The sequence below is a fragment of the Festucalex cinctus genome, chromosome 16, assembly GCF_051991245.1.
Source record: "Festucalex cinctus isolate MCC-2025b chromosome 16, RoL_Fcin_1.0, whole genome shotgun sequence".
Classification (NCBI taxonomy): Eukaryota; Metazoa; Chordata; class Actinopteri; order Syngnathiformes; family Syngnathidae; genus Festucalex; species Festucalex cinctus.
The window spans coordinates 14,040,398-14,064,561 of NC_135426.1; the positions used below are offsets into that span (position 1 = coordinate 14,040,398).

At 42.7% G+C, this 24,164-nt stretch overlaps 1 protein-coding gene and 1 long non-coding RNA gene across 9 annotated transcripts in view; one reads left to right on the forward strand and one right to left on the reverse strand.

The window, feature by feature from the left end:
* LOC144003105 (neurexin-2-like) overlaps positions 1-24,164 on the forward strand; it is a 392,228-nt gene that overhangs the window by 282,854 nt on the left and 85,210 nt on the right. The gene's annotated exons all lie outside the window — the stretch shown is intronic.
* LOC144003751 (uncharacterized) lies at positions 12,811-13,296 on the reverse strand. The gene is made up of 3 exons (XR_013279057.1): positions 13,149-13,296; positions 12,971-13,072; positions 12,811-12,890 (listed from the first exon to the last, which is right to left on the reverse strand). It is a non-coding gene; the product is annotated as an uncharacterized LOC144003751 (long non-coding RNA).

Consider the following 24,164-nt stretch of genomic DNA (forward strand, 5'->3'; position numbering starts at 1 on the left):
TATAACAAGCGCTTCAACAGTCCGATAGAGCTACAGCGAGGATGGCGGGGAAAATCAATGTAATCAGCGAGACAAATGTTTCAGTGCAGATGGGACGCACTGGGACCGACTCGATTTTGGATGCGCCGCGTAAGAAGCAGATGTTTTTGCGACGTATTCAGAAACCCCCCGCAGAGTCTTTGGAGGAAATATGGTCTTTGGATCCATCTGCCTCATGGGGATACCGCTTCCTTTACGAGATGGGTGAGCTGTGTCTGTATTTTAGCATGGACGGTGTTGAAAATACATCACCTAGTGGCTATGGGACTCTAAACTCTAATGACTGGGGTATATTAAATCAACTGGTACCTCGAGTGTTGAAAGAATGTATGATGTCGTCTGAACCATGGAATGTTTTAACATTTACATGGGTCTCGAGGACAACGCCTACAGGTCGTTGGTTTTTTAAGGTGAAAATTGATTCTAACAACCTGATAGAGACTGGTGATCGCACAAATCAGAATGAACTGTTTTTTACTTTGGAAGCATTTAACACTGAATGTGGTGTTTTTTTGAGGGTTTTGACCCTACCGTTGGCTGAATGGAATGAGAGGATGGATGCGCACTCTGAAAAAATCTCCACCCTCTTTTTGGACAGCCGGCATTGGCGAAACATTGTGGGTGTAAGGAAGGCGTTGACGTTTGAGTAGTCAACGCCCCTATGAACCACCTACTCTGACGTCATAAGCCAACCCCCCCTCAAGGACAGCCCCCCTACCACTTAGACAATGGGAAAATACGCCTCTTTACAACAAATCCCTCCCATATAACCGCCCCTATGTAATATAAGAGCAGGAGTCTCCAGCCGGACTACACTTTGCCTGAAAAAGCCAACGACGACAACGATGCCTCCTACCAGACAGAGTTCCAGACGCCTGGCAACATCGTGGACGCCTCTGGGTGCCCGGAGTGTGGTGCCTCTGGTGGAAGGATCGCGGCTTAAAGTCTCAAAAGGTACGCAGACAGAGAGCTCTGACTTTGAGGAGGGAAAGGACGTTGAGGCAGCCGCGACCCACCTTGAGCGAGAGCAGTTGGACTGTTCTCAGTACCCCGCGACTGCCGACGAGAACACCCCTCCGCCGGAGAACTCTCAAGAAGTGCAGCTGACCGATGAGTACATTGCCTCGCTGGAGTATTCACAACTGCTGATGACTCCTGAGGAACTCAATACCCGGCATGAACACCTACCTCCTCAGCAGCCTCAGGAGTCTCAGCAGCAGCAGCCTCAGCAGCAACTAACCTCTGACGGGGACGTTGTGGAGGGGTGCCCGCCAACAGCTTTGCCTTCACCTACAAACCTTGACAAGGACTGGGACCTTGTCTGGAACGGACCCCCGGACAGTTGGCTGTGTCGGGATAAGTACAACTGTATAAAACAGACTATAGGACATCTCCTCAATCAAGTTATAGTTAAATACAGTAGAGATGAATGTAATGGCTGTTTAATCAACCATCCCAGCCAGAGGCAGCACCAGTGTCTAGAAATAGACGATGATGAGTATTTTAGGAAACATTATCATCGTGTGATAGCATTGTTGTGCACGCCTAAATTCCTCCCCAGCATTCATTACATGTTGAACTTGCTTCATCTGACTACCGACATTAAGAAGGTCAAGACAGCGGCCGAGATTGTCCTGCTAGATCTCGAGCAAGAGAAGAAGATACTCGACAAGCTCGAGCAACTGGACGCCCTTGAAGGCCCCGGATCGCTGTCGAACGACCTCAAGACTCTGCTGGACAAGTACTACAATTCTAAATAGAGACACACGATGGGGAATATCTTCAGAAAATTGTTGTTTCGATATTACGGTTTGTGTAATTGGGCGGACATTCTGGAGAGAACCATTCTACATACTTCTGACCGAGACGGACAAATTGACAAAATGTTGATGATTATGCAAAAAGTCAGATCATTGTCTCATTCGCTATTTCATGTATCTTGGGATTGTTTTGTCAGACGTGTTGTGAACGAGAGTCATTTGGGTTTGGCCAATACAATTAAAGCCGTTCTGGATGCATGGTGTGATGACGTGGGTGTAGGTCACCTGGTAACAATTTTGACTCTGTTTGTTGATTCTGCAAAATACTGTCTAGAAAATAACTACCCTTTAGACTTACCTGTTGAATTAAAAGAATTTCAAACCGTCGTTGAATTAAAAGTTAGTCCCTATGTCTTATCCCGAGTCCTTGAGTATATTAATTCTTAGTATTGCCTTTTAGTATTATGCATGTAATCATTTTTACTATTGTGTATGATTATACTATGGAAATCATGTAATAAACCAAAAAAACAAAAGAAGTCATGTCTGTGTGAATTTATCAATAAATAATCGTTGCATATATCATTTAAATTCATTTTCTGATGATGATGGCTGAGAGGAAGTGTATGGAGAAGCTTTACTACGATGCCTCACACCCGGCCAGTTTTGGTGGTGTAGAGCGTTTACACTTAGGTGTACAGGATGTTACGGGTAAAAAAGTAAATCGTGATCGAGTCAGGGGTTTCTTAATCGAGCAAGATGCCTACACCTTACACAAACCCGCTAGAATCAATTTCCCACGAAACAGGGTTTTTGTCCCAAGGGCGCTGAATCAATTTCAGGCAGACCTCTGCGATATGCAGGCCCTGGCTGGCGTCAACGATGGATTTAAATATTTACTGACCGTCATCGATGTTTTTTCAAAAAAAGCCTACGTACGCATTTTGAAGGATAAGACGGCTCCGCAGGTAGTTAAAGCTTTTGAATCTGTTTTGTCTGAGAGTGGGACGCCTCGAAAAATACAGACCGACGCGGGTAAAGAATTTTTTAACAGACATTTTCAGAACCTGATGAAAAAACACAACATTGTTCATTTTGCTACTGCCAGTGATCTGAAAGCCCAGGTTGTTGAAAGGTTTAATAGAACTTTAAAAACTAGAATGTGGAGATATTTTACGGCCAGAAACACACGCAGGTATATCGACGTCGTACAAGATTTAGTAAGTAGTTATAACGAAAGCTACCATAAAAGTATAAAAATGAAGCCCAATCAAGTTACTGACGGAAATACTCAACAGGTTTTCCAGAATCTATACGGTAATATGCCGATAGAGCAAAGTGGGAAATTAAAAATGCGTTTTAAAACAGGAGATGTGGTGAGGATATCTAAATTAAGAGGAGTGTTTGATAAAAAATACGAGCAGAGCTTTACGGACGAATTGTTTACCATATCTGAATGTCTTCCTCGTTTTCCACCCGTCTACAAACTGAAAGATTATGACGGGGATGTCATAGAAGGATCGTTTTACGAAGGTGAATTACAGAAGGTGAGCGTATCAAAAGACCACACATTCCATATTGAGAAAATCCTTAAAAGGCGCACGGTGAGGGGGCAGAGACAATTCCTCGTTCGTTGGAAGGGATGGCCCTCGAAATTCGATAGCTGGGTCCCCGCTTCTCAGATTGTAGACGTTTAAAAAAGAGTTTCAAATACAACTTGTATCAGAAGCCGGCATGGATCCCTTACACGATGGAGGATTCTACGTTACTCTACCTTCTAACGCTAGTATGGATGTGTATACGGACAACACAATCTCACAGTTCAGAGTGAATTTGGCCCAACACATTGATCTCGAAGGAAGTTGGGAGGTGGCCCTGACTGAGATTTCATACCCTCGTAGTTGGATAAACGTACCCGAAAACCAGACTACTTTCTATATAAAAGATATGATGCTTTCCAAAGCTAAGGATGCAAAGAACTCCGAGACAGCTAGGGGGTCTGATAAAAACGAATTTGTAACCCACACCTTAGATATTACATCCGGGGAATATGAAGATCTTGACAAGCTACGAGAGGCGGTTCTGTATATTATAAAAAATAAAATAGGCAACCAAATTTTACTCCATTACGATATTAATATGCGGAAATTTCTTTGGATGTCGTCAACCGGATGTTATAAGATCCGCTTTAATGCACCGTTGGCTTACATACTTGGTATGAAGGAAGGACAATGGTTTACTATAAAACCTAATTGGTTACCTGCCCCGTACCCAGCCGATATAAAGGCGGGTCAATACCATTTATACGTTTATACAGACGTGGTGCAACACCAGACGGTAGGGGATGCCTATGCTCCGTTATTGAGGACTGTTCCGATCGAAGGGAGATACGGGGAGTTTATTTTTAAAACTTTCAACCCTGCTTACTACCTGCCTATTAGTAGGAGACATATTGAAGAAGTAGGAATACAGATTAAGACGGATCAGAATCAGCCGGTTAATTTTAAATACGGAAAGATAATTATTACCCTGCATTTTAAACCGAGGTAAAAAACAATGGTCGTGATGGAGACACACCCTGACCTGTATCGCTTTGTTAATTATTACGAAACCCAAGCAGGAGGGTCGCTTCCGGGTTTTCACGGGGCCCCTGTGCAATATGGGCGAGGTTTGGGCTCCATTTTTTCTAAACTTTTCCGTTTTGTCGTACCTTTAGTCAAAAAAGGTTTTACAGTAGCGAAACCTCACCTGCAGTCGGCGGCTAAAAATATTGCCATGGATGTAGCAGGACGTGCGATGGAAAGAATACAGAGAAGAGAAAAGAATCAAGATGGATCCGGGTTAATGGTTTTGGCTCGAAGACCTTCGAGGAGACCGATAGGTCAGAGACTGGTTACTCATAAAAAGCGTAGGCGTGCAGTCAAAAGGAAATCAGTCTCAAGAAGGAAGCGCCGAAGAAGCAACGCCGACATTTTCTCTTAAACAATCTGACGAAAATGGCTCTTTTACATCACAAGTCGCAAGAATGCACTCTGTCGGAATTAGATTTGTTCTCACCCCCAATGACCCAACTTTCGATAGAACAAAGCCAATACGTCGAAATTTCACCCTTATCAGCTTTGACGGAGCAAGGACCCATTGAATTCTTCATACCGGGGGACGGTTCTAAATATATGGATCTCTCGGACACAATGCTTTACCTGCGTTTGCGAGTAACACACAGAGACGGCTCTCATCTGGGCCCCACCGACCACGTAGGCATCATTAACTATCCGTTAAACACAATCTTTACCCAAGTAGATGTTACATTAGGGGATAGACTCATCTCACAATCAAGCGCTACTCACCCTTACAGAGCTATGATTGAAACATTGTTAAACTTTTCAGAGGATTCTCTCAAAAGCCAATTTAGCACAGCCATGTTCTTCAAAGATACACGAGGGCGGATGGATTCAACATCGCTCACGGGCAACGATGTTAATGAAGGGCTGGTTCACAGAGCCCAATTGATTGAGGGGTCCAGGGAATTTCAACTCCTAGGCCCCATTCACTCGGATATTTTCTTTTGTGAGAGATACCTCTTAAATAACGTGGATCTAAGGCTAAAGCTAACAAGAGCCAGCGATGATTTTTGTTTAATGAGTCCCCCCGACGCTGATTGCTCTCTGAAGATAATAGGAGCCACCCTTTTTGTAAAAAAAGTAGCGGTCGCACCGGCCGTTTCTTTGGGTCACGCAGCGGCTCTCCACAAAGACAACGCGCTGTACCCCCTATCGAGGATCAACGTAAAGACTTACTCTATACCCCAGTTATCGAGGATCTGCCATCAAGACAATCTCTTTTTGGGACATACGCCAAAGTATGTGGTTTTAGCACTCGTCAATCACAGCGCTTTTGTGGGGCGGAAGAATTTAAATCCTTTTAACTTTGCCCACCACAATATTGAATACCTAGCCCTAACTCAAGAAGGGCGGCAGATCCCATCTAAGGCGTTTCAACCCCAATTTAACGCAGGAAACGCAGTGCGCGAGTTTCATAACTTGTTTACCTCGACGGGGAGGTTTTTAAAAGATTTACCTCTAAGTATAGACCACGAAGACTTTCAACAAGGCTATGCTCTGTTTGCCTTTAATCTAAATCCTAGCCAGGACACAGAGGCTTTATCCCCTGTGTCCAGCGGTACACTCAGATTGGAGATGAGATTCAGGACCCCGCTTCCCCATACCGCCACACTTATTGTGTACGCTTGTTACGACTCTATTTTAGAAATTAACTCGAAGAGGGAAGTGTTAATGGACTATTACTGAGGAGATGAACGGAAGGGAATTGGAGAGTTTGATGACACGTTTACAAGGACATTTATTTGGAGGTGTTTACGCTTCGGACGAGTTATCCTCCTTGAAACCCTCGCCCCCCATATACTATATAGTTAATACACACCCCCGCTCTAAACCCGGAGAACATTGGTTGGCTCTCACCTTGGAAAAGGACGACTCTGCATCTTTTTTCGACCCCTTCGGCTTTCCCCCTGATTTTAAATATTACCCACAAAGTATAAAGTCTTTTCTGGAAAAGTATTCTAACCGTATAATTTACCATAATCGCCAGTTACAACATGAACTGTCAGCGGCCTGCGGCCCTCATTGTGTGTACTACCTGAGCCACAGAGGGTGTGGAGAGTCTTACCAGGATGTGATGGACTGCTACACCGACGATGTAATCAAGAATGATGCTATGGTATCTGCTTTTGTTCGGCGACACCGGTTTTTTACCTGCAAACCATGCGGAGGACAAAAATCATGTTCTTTCAACAAATTTAAAAAATGTCATTGTCTGTAACGGATTATGTTTTTCAAATCATTTATTCAATAAAAGCAATTTAAAAGGCAATACAGAGTGATGTGTTTTTCCTTACATAAAATAAGTGTCATATTTAAAACCCCTCCCACTTTATAGTCGAAGCAGTCCGTTTTCTTTTCTTTTTCCCGTTTGAAGATTCCTTAACAATGGGATTAGGTGTATATGAGCCGTTTTTTAGACGTCTCAACTCCTCGCGTGCATGTGGGTTAGAAACCGTTGTTTCGGGTATATTGAGTTCTGAGAGGGTGTGTAGAAACTCGCTCCAACCTCTAGGACCTTGCGATGAAACATTCTTGCCGATGAGATGTTTGAGTAAATCAGTCATGTGGGATCCTCTGACGGGCTTACCTCTGAAGATGAATTCGCTGCGAGGAGTCCAACCTCTTTCGTCGGTAGACAGTTTTCTTAAAACATAATCGGCGTTTTTACGGTAACGAGGAGGGATTGTTTGGACGATGTCGAGCCAGGCTTCATTCTCCAAACCCGTCGCTTCATCTGATGGGGATGTGTTTGATGTCTCAGCAGGTAGAGTCAGGTTGATTGGTCGTCGTTCGTTTTCCCCTTGTTTGAGCAACCCTAAATATCGTTGCATCAAGGATTGGTACTTTTTAATTTTCTCATACTGGTCTAGAGAACTATCTTCTAGGACCTCCTTCATTTTAAAATCCAAATTACGCTCCGCCGTCTCTCGAATGGTTGGTTCCGGCCTGCTTAAACGTTCCAGTTGGTGAGGTGAGACAAGAATCATTTTCTGAGCTGTTCTCAAACTCATGTTGGTTAAAGTTTATTTATTTATTAGACCGCCTAAAAGACTTCCGAGGACAGGGGCGAATGCCCCCAACAAGGGTAAGATAAAACCACCCTTTTGAATCAAGACCGCACGTTTTTTCTTCAGACTTTTTTTCTTATCGGCCAATTCTCTGATCACCTTCTTTTGCTTTTTTAGCCTCTTATACTGCGAAGGACTCAGCGGTATGTGACCTTTTAAGAGATTTAGAGCAATCTCGCAGAGAGCTTTCACCAAGCTAGCGGGACCGCGCAAAAGTATGTCTTTACGTTTCTTGGGCTTGGCGTGAAACAAAGTTTTGAGCAGCGGAGCATTTCTTTTTAAAAGCTTCGACATCTTATTAAGTCTTGGGTATGTAGACGGTAGGCCACTGATGAGCTAGTAAGCCCGTCCTCAGTCTATATTGATCTGGACATGTCGGGGTTAAATCCACTAATAAATACCCGTGAGCGTCTTTGGTAGCGTCTTCAAAGCTTTCCAAAAAATACTTTTTCTTTGAGGGAAATATCTGATTAGCCAAAACACTCGTTTGTAATTTATCACGCGGGTTTTTAAACAACACCATATAATTACTGTTGAGGCTGATTGTCCGGCTGTATTTACCTTGATGAAAAATGTTCTGCGTTAACATGATGACGCTCATATTCCTATGATGTCTATATTGGGTAAAAATTCTTACCACCTCAGGGTGGTCCGACGCCTGAAAGATGACGTCGTCCAGAATAACCAAATGACTTTGACGCGCTGGAAACAAACTTTCATCCTCAAAAGAATCAGGGAGACCTTTCACAAAGTTAATATTTTTATTCAGCTTTTGAAGTTCCTCGTACAGAGGTTGAAAAGAAGTGTAGATCCATACAACATTGTCAGGAAGACCTTTCATAACATGGTTACAATTTTCCAAGATACTTTTTACAAAATATGTTTTTCCACACCCGCTTGGTCCAGATATTAAACAAGAAAAGGGGGGTTGAAGCCTCGGATCAAAATCAACTTGATTTAACTCCATTTCACAAAACACACTAATAACCGAAAGGCAGGGTGTGTCCGTGGGGGATAAGACGTCTCTTGTCATATACTACCCTGAACTTTTTCATGAATGACATGTTTTTTAGGTGAAAACCCTTTTTGTTACGCACGATAGTGTGTTGAGGCGTTTCAATCGTTCTGGTTTGTGTGCCTGATGAGTCAATGTACCCTTCGACTAAATTCTTGATGCTGTCAAAATTGACGCGTTTGCAAGTGTCATGGGTCTGTGTGATACCTTTTACCTTCATTACCGTTTTCATGCTGTTCCTAGTTTGGTAGGCGTAACTTTTAGGACCCGCTGAAACAAACTCCTGAATGCTATCTCCTCCCAACTCGTCAGTCAAATCCCCCAAATAGTCACCTAATTCCAAAGGACTTTCGCCGTCTTTGACTACATAGACGAGGCTGTCCGTGTCGGTGTACAAAACACTCGTCTGCAGTCGCTCCAAATATGCGTACATTTTTAGACGTGCATAAGCCGTGGTCATGCATGCTGCAAAGATGTTAGCGGTTTTGGAGGGGGGGACGTTGCAACGTCGGTGGTAGCTGTACTGCACGATCGACCTTTGATCGTTGAGGAAGTGAAAGGCTTTGATCTCGTACAACCCCGAAAATAACAATTCAAAGAAGCGTTCTGTGCTGCTTACAATCTCTGTTTTATCCAAATTATCACGCTGTCCCAATTTGCCCCAAAAGTTGTTGAGGCATAATTTAGACACCTGCCTCTTACCCGCATTCACATTTATTTTTGAGGGGTCTAGTCTAATACCTTGGTGAGTCTCATAGTTTTCGATGTACTTTTCCCTACCTGCCTGATCAACGACGTAGGAAGGATACCCCGAGGCCTCTTGCTTCCCTTTAAGGAATGTATCGATGTATGCTTTGAAGACGTCGCTACTCGACGAGTCAAAATGCCACACCTCCGTAATTTGTGATACGGTGTAGCCCAGCTCGAGAGCCTTGTTGAATTCAGGCGTAACCCAAACACCGGTTAAGGCTCTCTCGTCATCGTTATGCGAACACGAACTTTCTTGATTGTTAAGTTCTGCGCACGTGCGACAAAGTGTAAACACCAGTTTACCTCTTGCCGTTTTGTAGGGCAGCAGGGGGAAATAGAGGCCTCGTGGAGGGTTGACTTTAGCTCTGATGAACCCGAAATACTTTTGGGGGTCATCGAAATTGTCGTGAATGATGGTAGGATGTCCTAACGGATAGGCACATGTGCTGTTGACAAAAGGATAAAGCGATGTGACATCGACGTACATTACACGTTCACCGGGGGCAGCCGTATAATGTAACACGAAGGCATTCGTTCTCCCTCCAAAAAGAGCTTTACGTGGTATAAGAGGCTCAGGGAATTTTGAATTGCGCAAGAACTCTCTTATATCCGGATTTGACTTTTTTAACCGCAGCCACTCATGCTCCCACATCAACACAAGCTGTACACCGTGCTTGACTTTTAGATCCTGTATTTTCTTTTTAACCCTGTCAAACTTTTCTTGAAACGGTCGTTTACTCATAGGACACTTTTGAGTAGGATCGTAACATTCACGGCATCCGTGATAGAAACATCCGAGATATTCCCATACATATTTTACGCCGTCTATCAAAGCGTACCCGTCTACATAGTACTGCCCGATCTTGACCTGCCCCCTTGTTTAAGGCGTGAATAATAGGTATTTTTTGGCTGTGCGCCACCCACATTAGGTATTGGATCGAGTCGCGTGAGAATGATTTGGATTGTTGTATGTAATTATCGGTCGGCGTAATAGCCAAAGTTTTAGGTGTTAGGAAATTGTTCCGGAACACCTTCATGCAGGAGGAGGCGATAGTTACAGAATTGAACGGGTCTGTACCAGTCGCATTAAGAAACTCCTCTCTAAATTTCTCACAAGCTGTCGCCAAAATATTCACATCATTTCTACAGTACATTAGAGCTTCCTGAGCAAAATTGAAGGTTCCCTTACACGCTACCTCGTACCATTCAAAAAACTTTGTACGATGGACCGTCGACATACGCTCTATCCCATAATATTTTGGATCAGGGTAGGGACCGATGTAATTTAAATGGTCTAGAGAGCTAAAGCCATGGGGGAAATACCCTTTAGTTTGATCGATGAAACCTAGAGCTTTAGGCAAGGAGCTGAGGGGCATCGTGAGGAAGGACAAGGAGTCGATGTACCCCAGTTTGTAGTCCGTATCTGAGAAACAAATGACTTTGCTCCCTTGCATAATGACGCTGACATTAACCCCCATGTCTACCATTTTGTTTAGAATGATGTAAGCGTCAAAACCTTTGGCGTTGTGAGCGATTAGTTTAGACTGTTCAAAACGAGGGTTCCTGACATAATCAAGAAATTGTTCGACGCAATCAAGACCCAACCAATGTTTTTCCACCCCCTTTGTCGATTTGGTACACACTAGGTAGGGTTTGTGTTTACCGTCAGCACCTACGAATGTTTCAAAATCGTAGTAAATTATTTGTTTACAAGGCGCTTCCGGTTTTAGAGGCTGCATGTAACACAGATGAGGGTTTCCTCTCGCCTCATCACCGCCCTTAGGTAGAACCTCTCCACATACTGTGCATTTGGCTTGAGGGCATTTATGTTTAACATTCTCCCCCTGTGATTTGACGTAATATTCCACACTGCATTCGCTACATTTTTTGTATTTCTCACAGTTGCTAGTCTCGGATTTTGAGGTCTGTCTGCGTTCTTTGTGTTTAACGAAGCAACTCTCGTTCTGACATATTTTGTTACAATCGTTACAATGAATGGCTTTGAACGGTTGTTGTTTGCAGGTAGGGTCGAGACAGATGTGACAATGCCCCTCACAACTATGTTGTTCTTGGTTTTTATGCCCTTTGTAACATTGTCTGCAAAAGTAGGATTTCCCTATGAACTCCTTAACCGATTTTATTCCATAATAGTGTCCGTCTAATAGCAGTAAGAACACTGAGTCCTCTGATTTGGGGTATTGCGTCTCAAAAAAAGACAGGGGGCGTTCGCAATCCGCTCTATAAGCTATAACGATTTTGCGTTTCACAAGCGTTTCAAATTTGTGTACGTCCCTCAGACTAACGGCAGTCTCACAAGTCAACCCCACGCTTTGCTGTAAATAACGAGCCCTCTGTGTAGCCTGATCAACAGTCAACGATCCGTCAAGCAGGTATGCTAACGATCTAGCAAAGCATAATTTATCATCTTTGTCATACGTTATGTACAAACATCTCTTCTTCTTTTGAACCATTTCATCATTTGTAGTCAAAATTAGTTTGCGTTTGGCACCTCCTCCGCCATTAACATCAAATACAATCTGTACAACAAGTTCTAGACTATTGTCGGCCAGTACCTCTGTATTAGATTGTGCGATGCGATCTAGCAAATTATGGACTGCGTCAGTTACGTCATTCGGGTCATTAACAGCATCTAGGTAACAGTGCTCCCTCACATTTTCACCCACTATTTCTGCTTGGACTATATCACCGCGACTAGTCGATCTGATTACCTCCTGCACAGCTTCATTCAAATTATTGCCAATGTTTGTGTAGAAGGCTGCAAAATCAAGGGGGTCTTCGGGTCTCGTTGTATTTAGACGTCGTCTTATCTCCAAGTTGTTAAAATTCGGACGCCTAACTTGTCCCCCCACCTGTCTGTTTGTGTCTGAAGATTGTTGCAAGGTGGATTGTGTACTGGGGGTTGGTGCTGGGGGATGTTCTGCTTGAATGTGTCGATCTACCCGAGACTGTTGTTGGAGGTCTTGTCTAGCTGGTGTACTACTACCACCAGCTTCTGTCTGTTGCGTTTGATTGTGCGTGTATGGTTGGTATTGAAAGTTTTGTGTATTTGACACAAGTGTCTGCTGGCAATGTGTACTTCTGCTACCTTCTACATGTTGCGTTTGATTGTGTGGGTGTGGCTGGGAATGTTGTGAAAATGATACAGAGGATTGCTGTTGGTCATTTCTATGTATGTCTGGTTCAAGTATGTCCTCAACGGCTTCGCCGTTTGAAGATGACTGGTTAAGACGTGCAAGAGCCCTCTCTAAAGGATTAAAGAAATCAATAAAATCCTCAATGTGTCTTATAGCCACAAACGGATCGCCATCATCGTCGACGATTTCATCAGGCATTTGAAAAGGCTCGATTTGCATAGAGATCTCATCGTTTAAGGCATTTACAATTTCAGCCAAACCTTGACCTACATTATCTAAATCCATGTCACCCCCCTCAGAGTTTTCCATTTCAGATTCGCTTTCAATCGGTGGAAACCCGACGAATTCACCTTCCTCTTCGGCCCTCACGTTTTCACGCCTTAATATCTCTTCTTCTTCTCCTCCTTCTTCTTCTTCGTCAGATATTATTATGACCTCAGGTTGAGCAGTCTCTGGGACCGTCTCGCTCAGTATATCACCACCTATAATCATACAACATTACCGGTTCATTTAAAAAATAGTAATACATAGGTTTTATTTTATTTAAAAAAAGGAAATTTACCGTTCACTCCTGCAGGTAATTCGTCATCCAATTCTTCCTCATCACTCGTAATTACGAAAATCTCCGGCTGTCTAATCCTCTCGTTCACATCCTCATTCAATTCTGTAAATATCCATTACTAACAGTTAATTTTAAAGCAAGAAAAAGCTCTAAACGTTTCAAAATAAGAAATACTTACGCCGGATTCCTGGCACAACATCGCCATCTTGTGACGCTGAATAATAATACAGTTGAATTTCATCCAACAACGCTTCTAATTCTGTAAAAATTCAAATTTAAAATAAGAAAATACGAACTCATTCACTCATTCAAAAAATAAATAAAATAAAAAAAACTCTCCTAACTCTATAAAATAAAAATAAATGTAAAACAAAAATACATATTGATACAGACTTATTCCAAAATCTCTCATAACTTAAAAATAAAATAAACGCTATAAGTATAAAAATAAAGGCATGCATCATTCCATTAAATAAATAAATCACTCACTAAGATGCTTGCTTTTCCAGAAGCTTCATTAAGATGTAGGGGTTTTTTATTTCATAGCAAAAACATTAATAGAAGTGAATATAAGTGCCACATTTGTATGAGTATATATACATATATAGATAATATCAAGAGTTAATTACCTGGATTCATCTTGGAAGCTCAGAGCCGATACCTCTTGAGAATTTTTCAGAGAAGTGAGTGTGGCATTGCGAAGGCCTCATATTTATACATAGAGGAGGGTGTGCAAAACGCAATTTAAAATCCATAAATTTCTATTAGACCCTCAGAAATGACCCTCACAATTAGTTGCGTGTCCGTTCTTCTTCAGCCTAATTTAATTTTATGACCAGCAACCCCTCTGTTCTCACAGGGGGTGAGGAGACCTGCTCACCATTTTCCTTTTGTAAAATTGATACTGATATAAATGTAACCGTCAGAGTACATGCTTATTTTTGTAATATATTTTAGGAAGCGTTGTCTTTCAAACTAACAACATTATAGCCATCGTTTACCTCACACTTCTTCAGCCGCCCGTCTGTCCTCACACTTCTTTGACCCTCATGCAGCCATATATGCGCGTACGCGCACACAAGCACAGACATACATTTGACCTCCCCATGAATCTTTGACTGCATATGCTTCCCCCTACTCACAGAAATATTGAACAAAAATGTCAGATAGTAACTATATCAGTAAGGGGAAATTATATAGTTTTATCCGTTTATTTTCAGATTCAACCCCAGCAGTCACGAACGACTCTTACAACATTTTTACATATAATGTATAACTTCATGTTTTTTAATTTCATAATACCAACCACCGTATCACAGTTTAACCTTACCTTATACTTCTTGTTTTACAACCTCTAAAAATACAATCTTTGAGCCGTGTTTGCGCATACTTTTCCCCCTTCACCATAATAGAAATGGCTAGTACTTTTCCCCCGGCGGTTTTACCCATACTAAACCACTCCCTCCGATCACGTCATTCAATCTCATTATTATTCATTATTCACTCAATCTAGGGGGGCGTGCACCGGATCCGGAAGTTAACCAAACAATTAGCATTTGAACCCGGGTCAGCCATGATATCTGCAAAAACAGGTAGGAACACCACCTACACATCATCCATCTTCATTAAGGGGTCATTAATCTTCATTAAATGACATCAGGAAGTCATTAAGGGTCATTCATCTTCATTATATAACACCTGGAAGTCATTAAAGGTCATTCATCTCCATTAAACGACATCCGGAAGTCATTAAAGGTCATTCATCTTCATTATACGACATCCGGAAGTCATTAAAGGTCATTCATCCTCATTAAACGACATCCGGAAGTCATTAAAGGTCATTACCCCTCATTAAATGACATCTGGAAGTCATTAAAGGTCATTAACCCTCATTATATGACATCTGGAAGTCATTAAAGGGTCATTAATCTTCATTAAATGACATCAGGAAGTCATTAAGGGTCATTAATCTTCATTAAATGACATCAGGAAGTCATTAGGGGTCATTAATCTTCATTAAATGACATCAGGAAGTCATTAAGGGTCATTAACCCTCATTAAATGACATCAGGAAGTCATTAAGGGTCATTAACCCTCATTATATGACATCTGGAAGTCATTAAAGGGTCATTAATCTTCATTAGGGAGGGGTCATGACCCATACATGACCCCCCTAATCTAATTAAGAATGTCATCCATCAAATTTTGACAGAAGCGGCCTTGTAATATTCTCTCTATCAGTCAATCGCAAAAGAGCCATCACACCTGGGGACTGCACGTTGCATCAGTCTTTAAACCGGCCATCTTCACGCTAGTGTGTTGTTCTCCCTCTACCCCCTTCACTTTACGTCCAATCATTATCAATCAGTTTGTTGTCATGGGAGGCTCGGGCAGGGTGGTCATTGGGCTGGTGCGAGGAGCATCGCCGCGCTCTCTGAGGTCAATTGTCTGGCGTGAGCTTCCAGAGGCATCAGTGCGTGACCTCTTTGCTGTTTCCCACAGCCGCATCAGATTTATGGTTTTCATATTCTACACCAGTCCGAAGAGCAGTGTGACGGCGCACACAAATGAGGGTCCTACTTGACTCGGGGAATGGATGTGAGTGGAAGCAAGTGTTCTGCAGCGGCTTTGTCGTGTGTTGCTGCATGAGCATCACCTGTCATCATTCTCCTTTGGCAAGCTTGTATAAGTGGATTGCTCCTCTCATGTCCTGATATTAGCTATGTCAAGGCACATCATTAATATAAAAATGTCATCCAGATGTGTGACTGCTAGTGGACACCTGTCGTTATAGAACGCTTATTTGGCTATCATGTGAAGTGCTTATTTGAAAGGTCAGATTTCTCCAGTGTCAACAATTTATTACCAACACCAGAATCGGAAATAGAGCCTAATTGCTTCTTGCAACGTTGGTTTACCACAAGAATACGGTCCCATTAAACGAGACTGTAGCCCAATGTTGTGTATTGTGTTGAGGCTGTTTAGTGCACGGAGCTGCTGTCACTGCAGTTTATTTAGAGCGCTTCACCCACATTGCTTGCAGATTACAGCTAATTGAAGAGTCTTGACCACTGAACTGTGGCATTTCTGGGAGTCTGCTTGGTGATTAGTGGGACGCCCACACTGCCACCACACAGAAACATACAATGGGGTAATGATGTCTATTTTAAGCCTGGTGCAATCCAGTGTGGCTTGTATCTCAATATCAGGGGTATTTCCAGCCACGATAAGGCTCTTGGGACAAAGTTATTGTTGTATTGGTGGGTTGGTGGGCTCTAATTTAATCTAATACCAAATATAAATCGATACACATTGCAAGAGTTAGAGATGTTCCGATCAAGACTTGCCTCTGATCCGATTTTTTTTTAAAGCATGCTCTTTCCTATACAGATGCGATACCGATCCTTTTGTTTTGTTTTATTTTTGTATTTTATTTTTTTTTGTTTTTACTTCAACCCTAAGTAATGGAGAAGGAAGTTAGTACCTTGGTTCCAAAAAGTCAATTAGACAAGAAAATCCAGTATTTCCCATGACAGACAGTGGTTGATTGTCTAAAGCACAGAATTTGACAATCGTCGCCATTTTGTGGTAACTTTTATGTAGGTTTGAAATGCCTCCACAAGTGTTTATAAATCTCAAACCGGTCTGATTCTCTCTGGTACTCATAAAAGAGCTGGATCAAGAGCCAATGCGATAACGAATATCGGATCAGGACATCACTAGCCCGGGGTTTATACGTTGCTTTTATGGACCATCAGGTTCGCTGCTCTTCATTTATCAACACATCTGCGTTTGGACACACAAGCACGCTTACATAAGCCGTAATTTCCATGGCTCAATTGGAAGATGCCGAGCGAAATGTTTGCCATGTCGAGGTAATCCGACCTGAACGCCCTATTGCATTGGACTAAAAGGATTAAATAGCTCATTTGGATTCAGGAACTCTTTGATGTTTTCCATGGATCACTTCCAAGTCATTTCACTGCCGGCTGCATTAGTTTGTCCTTGGTAGTGGACAGCATGTGAAAGCGCAGTACCGGTGGGGGGTAATCTAAACATTAGGGTAGCCATTACCAATCAGATACAAGCCAATCTAATGTATTATTAACAAACAACCCTTCTTCGTCCTGCTTTGTTTTGGTCACCAATTGGAATGAATGGGAAATTCTAGTTTCTTAAAAATGAGGATGGGTTTTTATGAGTCGAAACAAAATGGAAAAAAAAATCATCACACTTAATAGCTATAATCACGACATAAACGCGTAATATTTTGTGATAAAATGCAACTGGATGACAGTAACAACACTCATCCACATCAAGCCGAGCTGTGAAATCACCCTGGTTCTATATTTGCTTTGCACGGTGTTGATGTTAATTGCAGGCTCGCTGCCATAATCATGGCAGTGCGTCTCCATGCTCTCAAGGTAATTGTAGAAAAATTGTATTTTCACATTGATTCACACCAATTAGCTAAAACACCGGTGTTCGAGATGCTATGCTCGCTTAACTGTCACTGTTGTGCTTTTAGTCGCCTCTCACTTTCCTCTGCAGGTGTTATGATCCTTTTTTTTTTTTTTCTATTTCTCTTCCTTTGTTTGTCTTCCATTGAAGCAGTGATTGCCATGTCCAGGCTTGCCGCATTTGAGAGAACACTTTCGGCTTGCGATCTCCATGTTTCTGGTTTGTTTCGTGTAACCACATCGGAATACTAATTACATCAGCTGCTACATGCTTCTGTATCCTGGTCCTGAACAAAATACAAATACCAGCAATCTCCTTTTAAATTTTTAGCCCTCAAATCTAAAATGGAACTCGATCACAACGTTGCTGTGTGCGTGACAAGCTGCCGTGTTTGATAATCGCCGCTTTATCTCCCGCCTGCAGTGTGTTTGTATGTGAACGTTGAACTGTCTCCTTTTAGAGTCAAGTCACAGCCCTAGTCTTTCACAGGGCGCCATTAGTATTCATGATTGCGGGCCGCACACAACGTGCAAGGCGCACAAGCGAATGCACGGACACCTGCGCGCTGATGAGAAGCAAAAAGGATGCCTCAGGTGTCCTGGACAGTTGAGATAAGCTTGCTGTCTTGACATTTTTTTTCATTTCCTGTTACGCCACCTCCTCGCACCCAACCTTCTTCAACACCTGTGCGACATTATGAGGAAACAGATTGAAGATGTGCCCAAAGTCGGCTGAATGCTTCAGTTTTTATTATTTGTGCTGACAGTCGAGATTCTAAAGCCAACCCCTCAATGAGTGATTATTTTAAGAGGCGGTCCTACCGATGAAGCAAATGGATTTCTCCCGTCTAATGGTTGCAATCTGTCAAAAGAGTGCGAAGGGGGCTGATAGCACACCACCTGCATGAGGCGTTGTTGATGCTCCCCCGCGTCGGGTTGCTTAATCCCCCCGTAGATGCACAATGAGTCACAAACCATTTGTCACAAACCAATGGATATGAATGGCAATGTTGTTCCATCGCTTGTTCTTGGAAAAAGCACCTATTAACTCATTTACTCCCAATAACGTATAAATACGTTTTTTTAATGTTCTAAGTGTCCCAAAGACGTATTTATACGTTTTTTTGTTTGTTTTTTTGTTTGTTTTTTATGCTAGAGCATATAGAAGGCTTTGATGCAGCCTCTCAACTGCAAAGAATGGTTGCAGAAATGGTAGTTATTACACAAACGGCCAGCAGGTGGCAAAGGAGATCAACCAGGGCCATGTAGAAAAAAAGCTCAATGACTTACAATTTGAAATAGATTTGTGAAAACTGATGAAACTTAGCTCTCTTCTAATGCTAATTGCTGCAAAACGGAAACAGATACAAACATACTTTTTTTTTTTTTTCCTGATGAAAGAAGAGACTTTAATCTTTCTTTTGATGGGTTCCATGCTTTTATAGCAATCGAACACAATATTCTGTGGGCCTTGCAAAATCAGTCAAAATCCAGTAAAACAGCCGGGAGCGAACGGGACTGCTTCTGTGAAAATGGCTGGGAGTAAATGAGTGAATTAGTCCTCTGTATTGGCAATAACGGCGATGGTAGTTTGTTGGCTGAAGCGTCCTTATTTTGAGGGAGACATGGCCGCGTTGATGCCTCAGCCCGGCTTACCTCACCAACTGGCATGAAAGACTTTAGTTGGAGTCGCACCTTGGCTTTGTAGACGAGGGCGCCTTGATTTCAGAGGGCTCTGTGATGTGTGAATTATTGAAGCTCAGGGGGCTTCTCGAGGAGGACGTGGTGGGCTTTTATAAGGCATCCGAGTGTCCACTGCCCGAGCTCACCATTATAAAGTATCATGAGCCACTGCCACGCACAAGCATGGCATTTTCAGATGCAAAGTAATGAGCAGGCTCTTTATACAAGCGGAAGTAAGGACTTCAGATATTCCCCATCAGTATTGTTTGTCCCATTTCTTCCTACCTATTGTTCGCACACAGCGAAGGTCATTAATCATTCATCCAAAGAAGTGGCTTCGCTCAGCTGGCCTTTCCGCTCTGCTCCGCGTAGCACTTCATTGCATTTAAAAAAGCTTTTGCTTCGCTTCGTGTTGACATCAATTATTCACTGCAAAATGCAAATTCCTTGACAGAACACTCGCTGCGAGCCAGACGTCACAACAAGACTCTCCATGTCGAATTTTGTTTATTCCATCTGCAAGAAGGGAGGTTCGACGATCCCATGGGATAAGATGGCATGGTGCGGTATATTGTCCAAGTGTACAAAATCATATTCAAGATCTTTTTAATGCCCTCAAGGGGCTCTGATGATTTCTTTCCGTAATTATTCCTCGCCGCCGCTTATATTGCATCACATGAAGCTTGCTTGTTCACCATGGGTTTCCGACACAAGTTTTACTATGAGAGGGAAAAAAAAATCACTTTGCATAGCTCGTGTTTACTTCAGGGATCTTTGAGTCTTGAGCTGACACATCTGTGTCAAGACTCCCGTGAATGACAGATGCTTCATCCGTCGACTCAATTTCTGCCGCAACCGATCTTCCGTCCCTCTATGCTGCGTCTGTATCAGAGAGATTTGTAAGCAGGAAGATAGAGATGTGTGAAGAAAAAAAATAGAGAGAGATTGAAATTAATTGGGATGAAGGCAAAGCTGCGCAGGAAGGAATGTACTTGAGGTTGTATCTGATGTTGCCTTGACACACTCGAATATTCTCCCATGAGTCTTGGGAGAAGCTGTAGACGTGACTGGAACGGAACCAGGAAGAAATAAAGACAAACCCCTGCTACTTGCCACTCTGCTCCATTCCATGGTGAGCTGCTGCCATCTCCTATGAACCCTTTCATCATTTCACTGCAGGGATAAGTGTGTGCCAGGGCATGCTACGTGCCTGATAAGTGGAGCAAACCAAGGACACATTCAGCCTCATCGTGGCACTAAATGATCAGCAGTTCAGGATGCAATTAGGCACTTTATTAACATGTTGAGTTCCCTTTGCCGTAGAATGTTCAATGAGCACCGTAGAATGTTCCTCTTTGGAATCGTTCTTTGGGAAACGAAATTTTCTAATCACTTGCTGCACATTCATGCACGCATTCTGTGTACAGCATTAGAGAGTAGAGTGTGTTTGAGTTTGACAGACTTCCATAGTCTGGAACTGAGCAATTGGCTTGATGGGAACGGCGTTTAACATCATCTGTATTGCACAATTGTCGTTATCAGATCCGTAGAATCGGGCCTTTGGGTTTGGTGAGGACAAGGTCACAGCCTGTTCCATCTCAGGATTGAGGGAGAGCTCGGGTCAATATCGGCTCAGAGGGAGTCAAGTGAGAGCGATAACTCGGAGCGGCCGTAAACGAGATTGATCACAGCGCAGCCGGTGCATTCTTAATGGCGGCAGCAGAGAAGAGAGCGGGTGGGGGAGACAATCCTGGACAAACCCAGATCTTGGATTTACAGATCGGAAAGCTGAAGCTGGGGTGGTATAATCTGTCTGTGATGATAACCGTAACATGGGGGGGCCTTTATCTGCCAACCAAGAGGCTTATCTTGTGGCCTTTATGGAAGCCGAATAGCTCAATCACCCGCCGACACTAGTACAAGCATCAACCTACGCCGATACTACATCCTGTTTACACATGCTTCATTCGAGGAGCAAAATATTCTGTCAGGCTGGATCCAAGTTTATCCAGTCTAACTTTTTCATTTCCATTTTAGTTTGTATTTTCTCTGAATGGATTTCTTCCCAGCGTTTTATTCAGTTCAGCAGGGTTTTTTATTCCGTCGCATCAATTGCTTTTGTTTGAGAGTCTGTTTACCACGAGTGGACGGGTTAATTTATAGACATCTTATGATGGTCGCTGAGGCAGCTGAGTGTTCTCTCCCCTCTCAGTCATTCATCTGCCTCCCTCCATCATAGCCCCATTTCCCTTTCCAGAATTCTCTCTCTCCCAGAGTGCTCTCCAGGTAATAAATGTATTTCACTGTCATAGCTTGGCGCTTCCCAACACTTTTTTTTTCCATGAGACTTACGAAGACAATGCAAAGGTCAGTGCTATTGACGAGTAATAAACAACTGGCTCCTGGCGCTTGAGTGGAAGTTAATGGATTCTTTATTGCGCTTTGTCCTTTAGTAGCATTCAGATATTGCCTATTGTGTCCAATATTGGCAATCATGTATGCAACGACCATAACATTAGACACAAACATTACAAATCCCTTTATGCAATTTCTGTAGAAATTGTGTGTGAAAGGCTACATTTAAAAAAATAAAAATAAAACAACAACATTGAAGCTTGTGAAATTGTTTCGAATGATACTGAATGACATGAAGTTGGAATGGTTTTAATCAGTCAATGTATGTGAAAAGTGAAAACTGGAAGTGGGTGTAACAAAAATTGGTTTGAACCGGAAAATCATTTTTTGATTTAGATGCTGTGAGTGCATGGAATCGAACTGAATCAAATTGAATGTGCTGAAAAATTAGGCACATTTTTGCATAACGAAAATAAGTAGAATGATTTTAATTTTAAATGGAAACCCTCTGAATGTTATTTTTGTCTTCCTCAATGGAAATTAACAATGAGGGAAATTCCGGTCTTAATTGGAAAGAATGGGGAATATTCTGGAGATTTTTTTAATTATAGGAAAACTTTGAATTTTTGGAATAACAAAAAAAAATGGAAGCCCTCATGGTGTGAATTTTTGGAATATACTGAAATTAGCCCTCACGCAATTATTGCAAATCAGCTAATTGCTCGACGTGTGTCACAACGATCAGGTTCAATGTGACATTTTGAAATTAATTTGCTGTGATCATTATGGCTCAGCTGCAAACACCTACATCACAGCTCCTGCTCATAATTTAGCGTTTTCAAGCTCATTTCCCAGAAACCCAGTCGAAAGGACGGCAGTTTAAATTGATGCTTGCCGGTGAGAGACGGGCTGCGTCATTTCCCTCCTCGCTCATCGTTTCCTCTCAGCGTGGGGAGGTGACCTCGAGCTCGACGATATGAAGAGAATGTCACACAACATTACCGCCCCACCCCCCCTTGTCTACACCCTTTGCCTCAGATGAAGTTTTATTTTTTTGTGCCGTTCTGTAGAGGCGAAACAATTCCTTCACTTGATTAATGTCTGCAGCGTGGGTGTGCAGTGCAGCAGAGAAAGGATTGTTGTCCCCTTATGAAGTCGAGTCTATTCCTTTTCCTTTCGGAATTAGCAGACCTTTGTTGTTTCACTGCAAAATGAGAGCTTGCAAGGTCAACACAAACCACTACATAACCTTTCTCAAGTGGACCATCGAGCCGCGCAATTAACTTTGAGCGTTCTTGCTCTTGTGTCTCCGGCCGGACCATTAGCATTCACAGTCGAGTTAATCGTGAGATATTATTTGTAACACTTGACACGATACTTTGTAGTTGTGAGGCATCGTCGGGATGAATCGGTCTCTGTACTCTCACTTGAGCAGCGACGTGCCATTTGAAGCTTGGATGGCGCTTTGAAATCACACATCTGAATCATTTGTCAGTTGTGTTTGTGCAACTGCAGTTGGGCCAGACTTGACTTGAATGGGCTATAAGCAAACAAGCACAAAGGGATATTTCCAACTGCTCCCTCAGTGCTGCACCGTTTGCTTAGTTGGGGGAAATTGTGGAGGTAAGAGAAAGCGTGTCTGCAGCGTGTAGGTGCATCTGTTTTTGTGTGACCGTGTCATGCCACACGCTATGTGTGCGTGTTTGCGTGTTGTGCAATGACACGCGCCGTCAGATGCCGTCTCGGGCCCATGCGGAACCTGAGGTTTCTCACATGGTGAGATGCGTGGGAGTGTGACGTAGCATGTCGCTGTGTGTGCATGGCGATGTTGCTCACCTCCAAGCATCGAGAAAGGTCAAGTTTCATTTGAAATAGAACTGCACCGCTGCTCATAAGCAAAATGTGCACGCCATATTTTCATTTCATCATGTGTTAATGCACTAAGCCCTGTTCTGTGATACACGCGTGTCAACATAATAATTCATTTTGCTCGTATTTGCTCAATATTCAGGGATTACTGTGGGACCTACATTGATGCTGCTTATTACACATCTTGCAAACACGCCGAGTGAAAAGTACACCTGTGTATTAACATGTCATTTTCTCTGCTACAATAAACATACTGTCAAATGAATGCCTTTTTATCAAAAGCGAGACTTGAAAAAAAAGGTGATGTCATCAGTATAAATGAGAAAAGGTGAAAGTGATGTTTCGCCATTGCATTAACAGTCTATAGCGTACATTCATAACACAGGCAGCTTTCATCCAACTGGCAGACTAAGAGCGGTTGCCATAGTAACCGACTCTGGAGCCAGCTGAGCCGGTGCTGGACCCCCCTCTAGTCCAACACTTTCTAGATTTTACACAAAATAGCACATAAATGAAAATAAAACATCCTACTGCCACCTTGTAATAATCTCGAAAACAACCAAAATCAATCTTCAATACAGTTCAATGACAGAATTAATTAGACCTGTGCTGGTATCACCAAATATGTTTACTGACTAAACTGCACACAAAGCCAAAAGTCCTACATTCTCTCCAAAGAGCATACAGTTTGTTTTTAAGCCAGAGCCGCAGTATTCCCTCATCACGACAACCGATGCAGTGGTCACTGGTAATTGGCTCTCCTGGGCCCTTCAGCAGTGCAGAACTGGACTGCCAGTGCAGAGATGAGCGGAGTCCACTTTGAAATA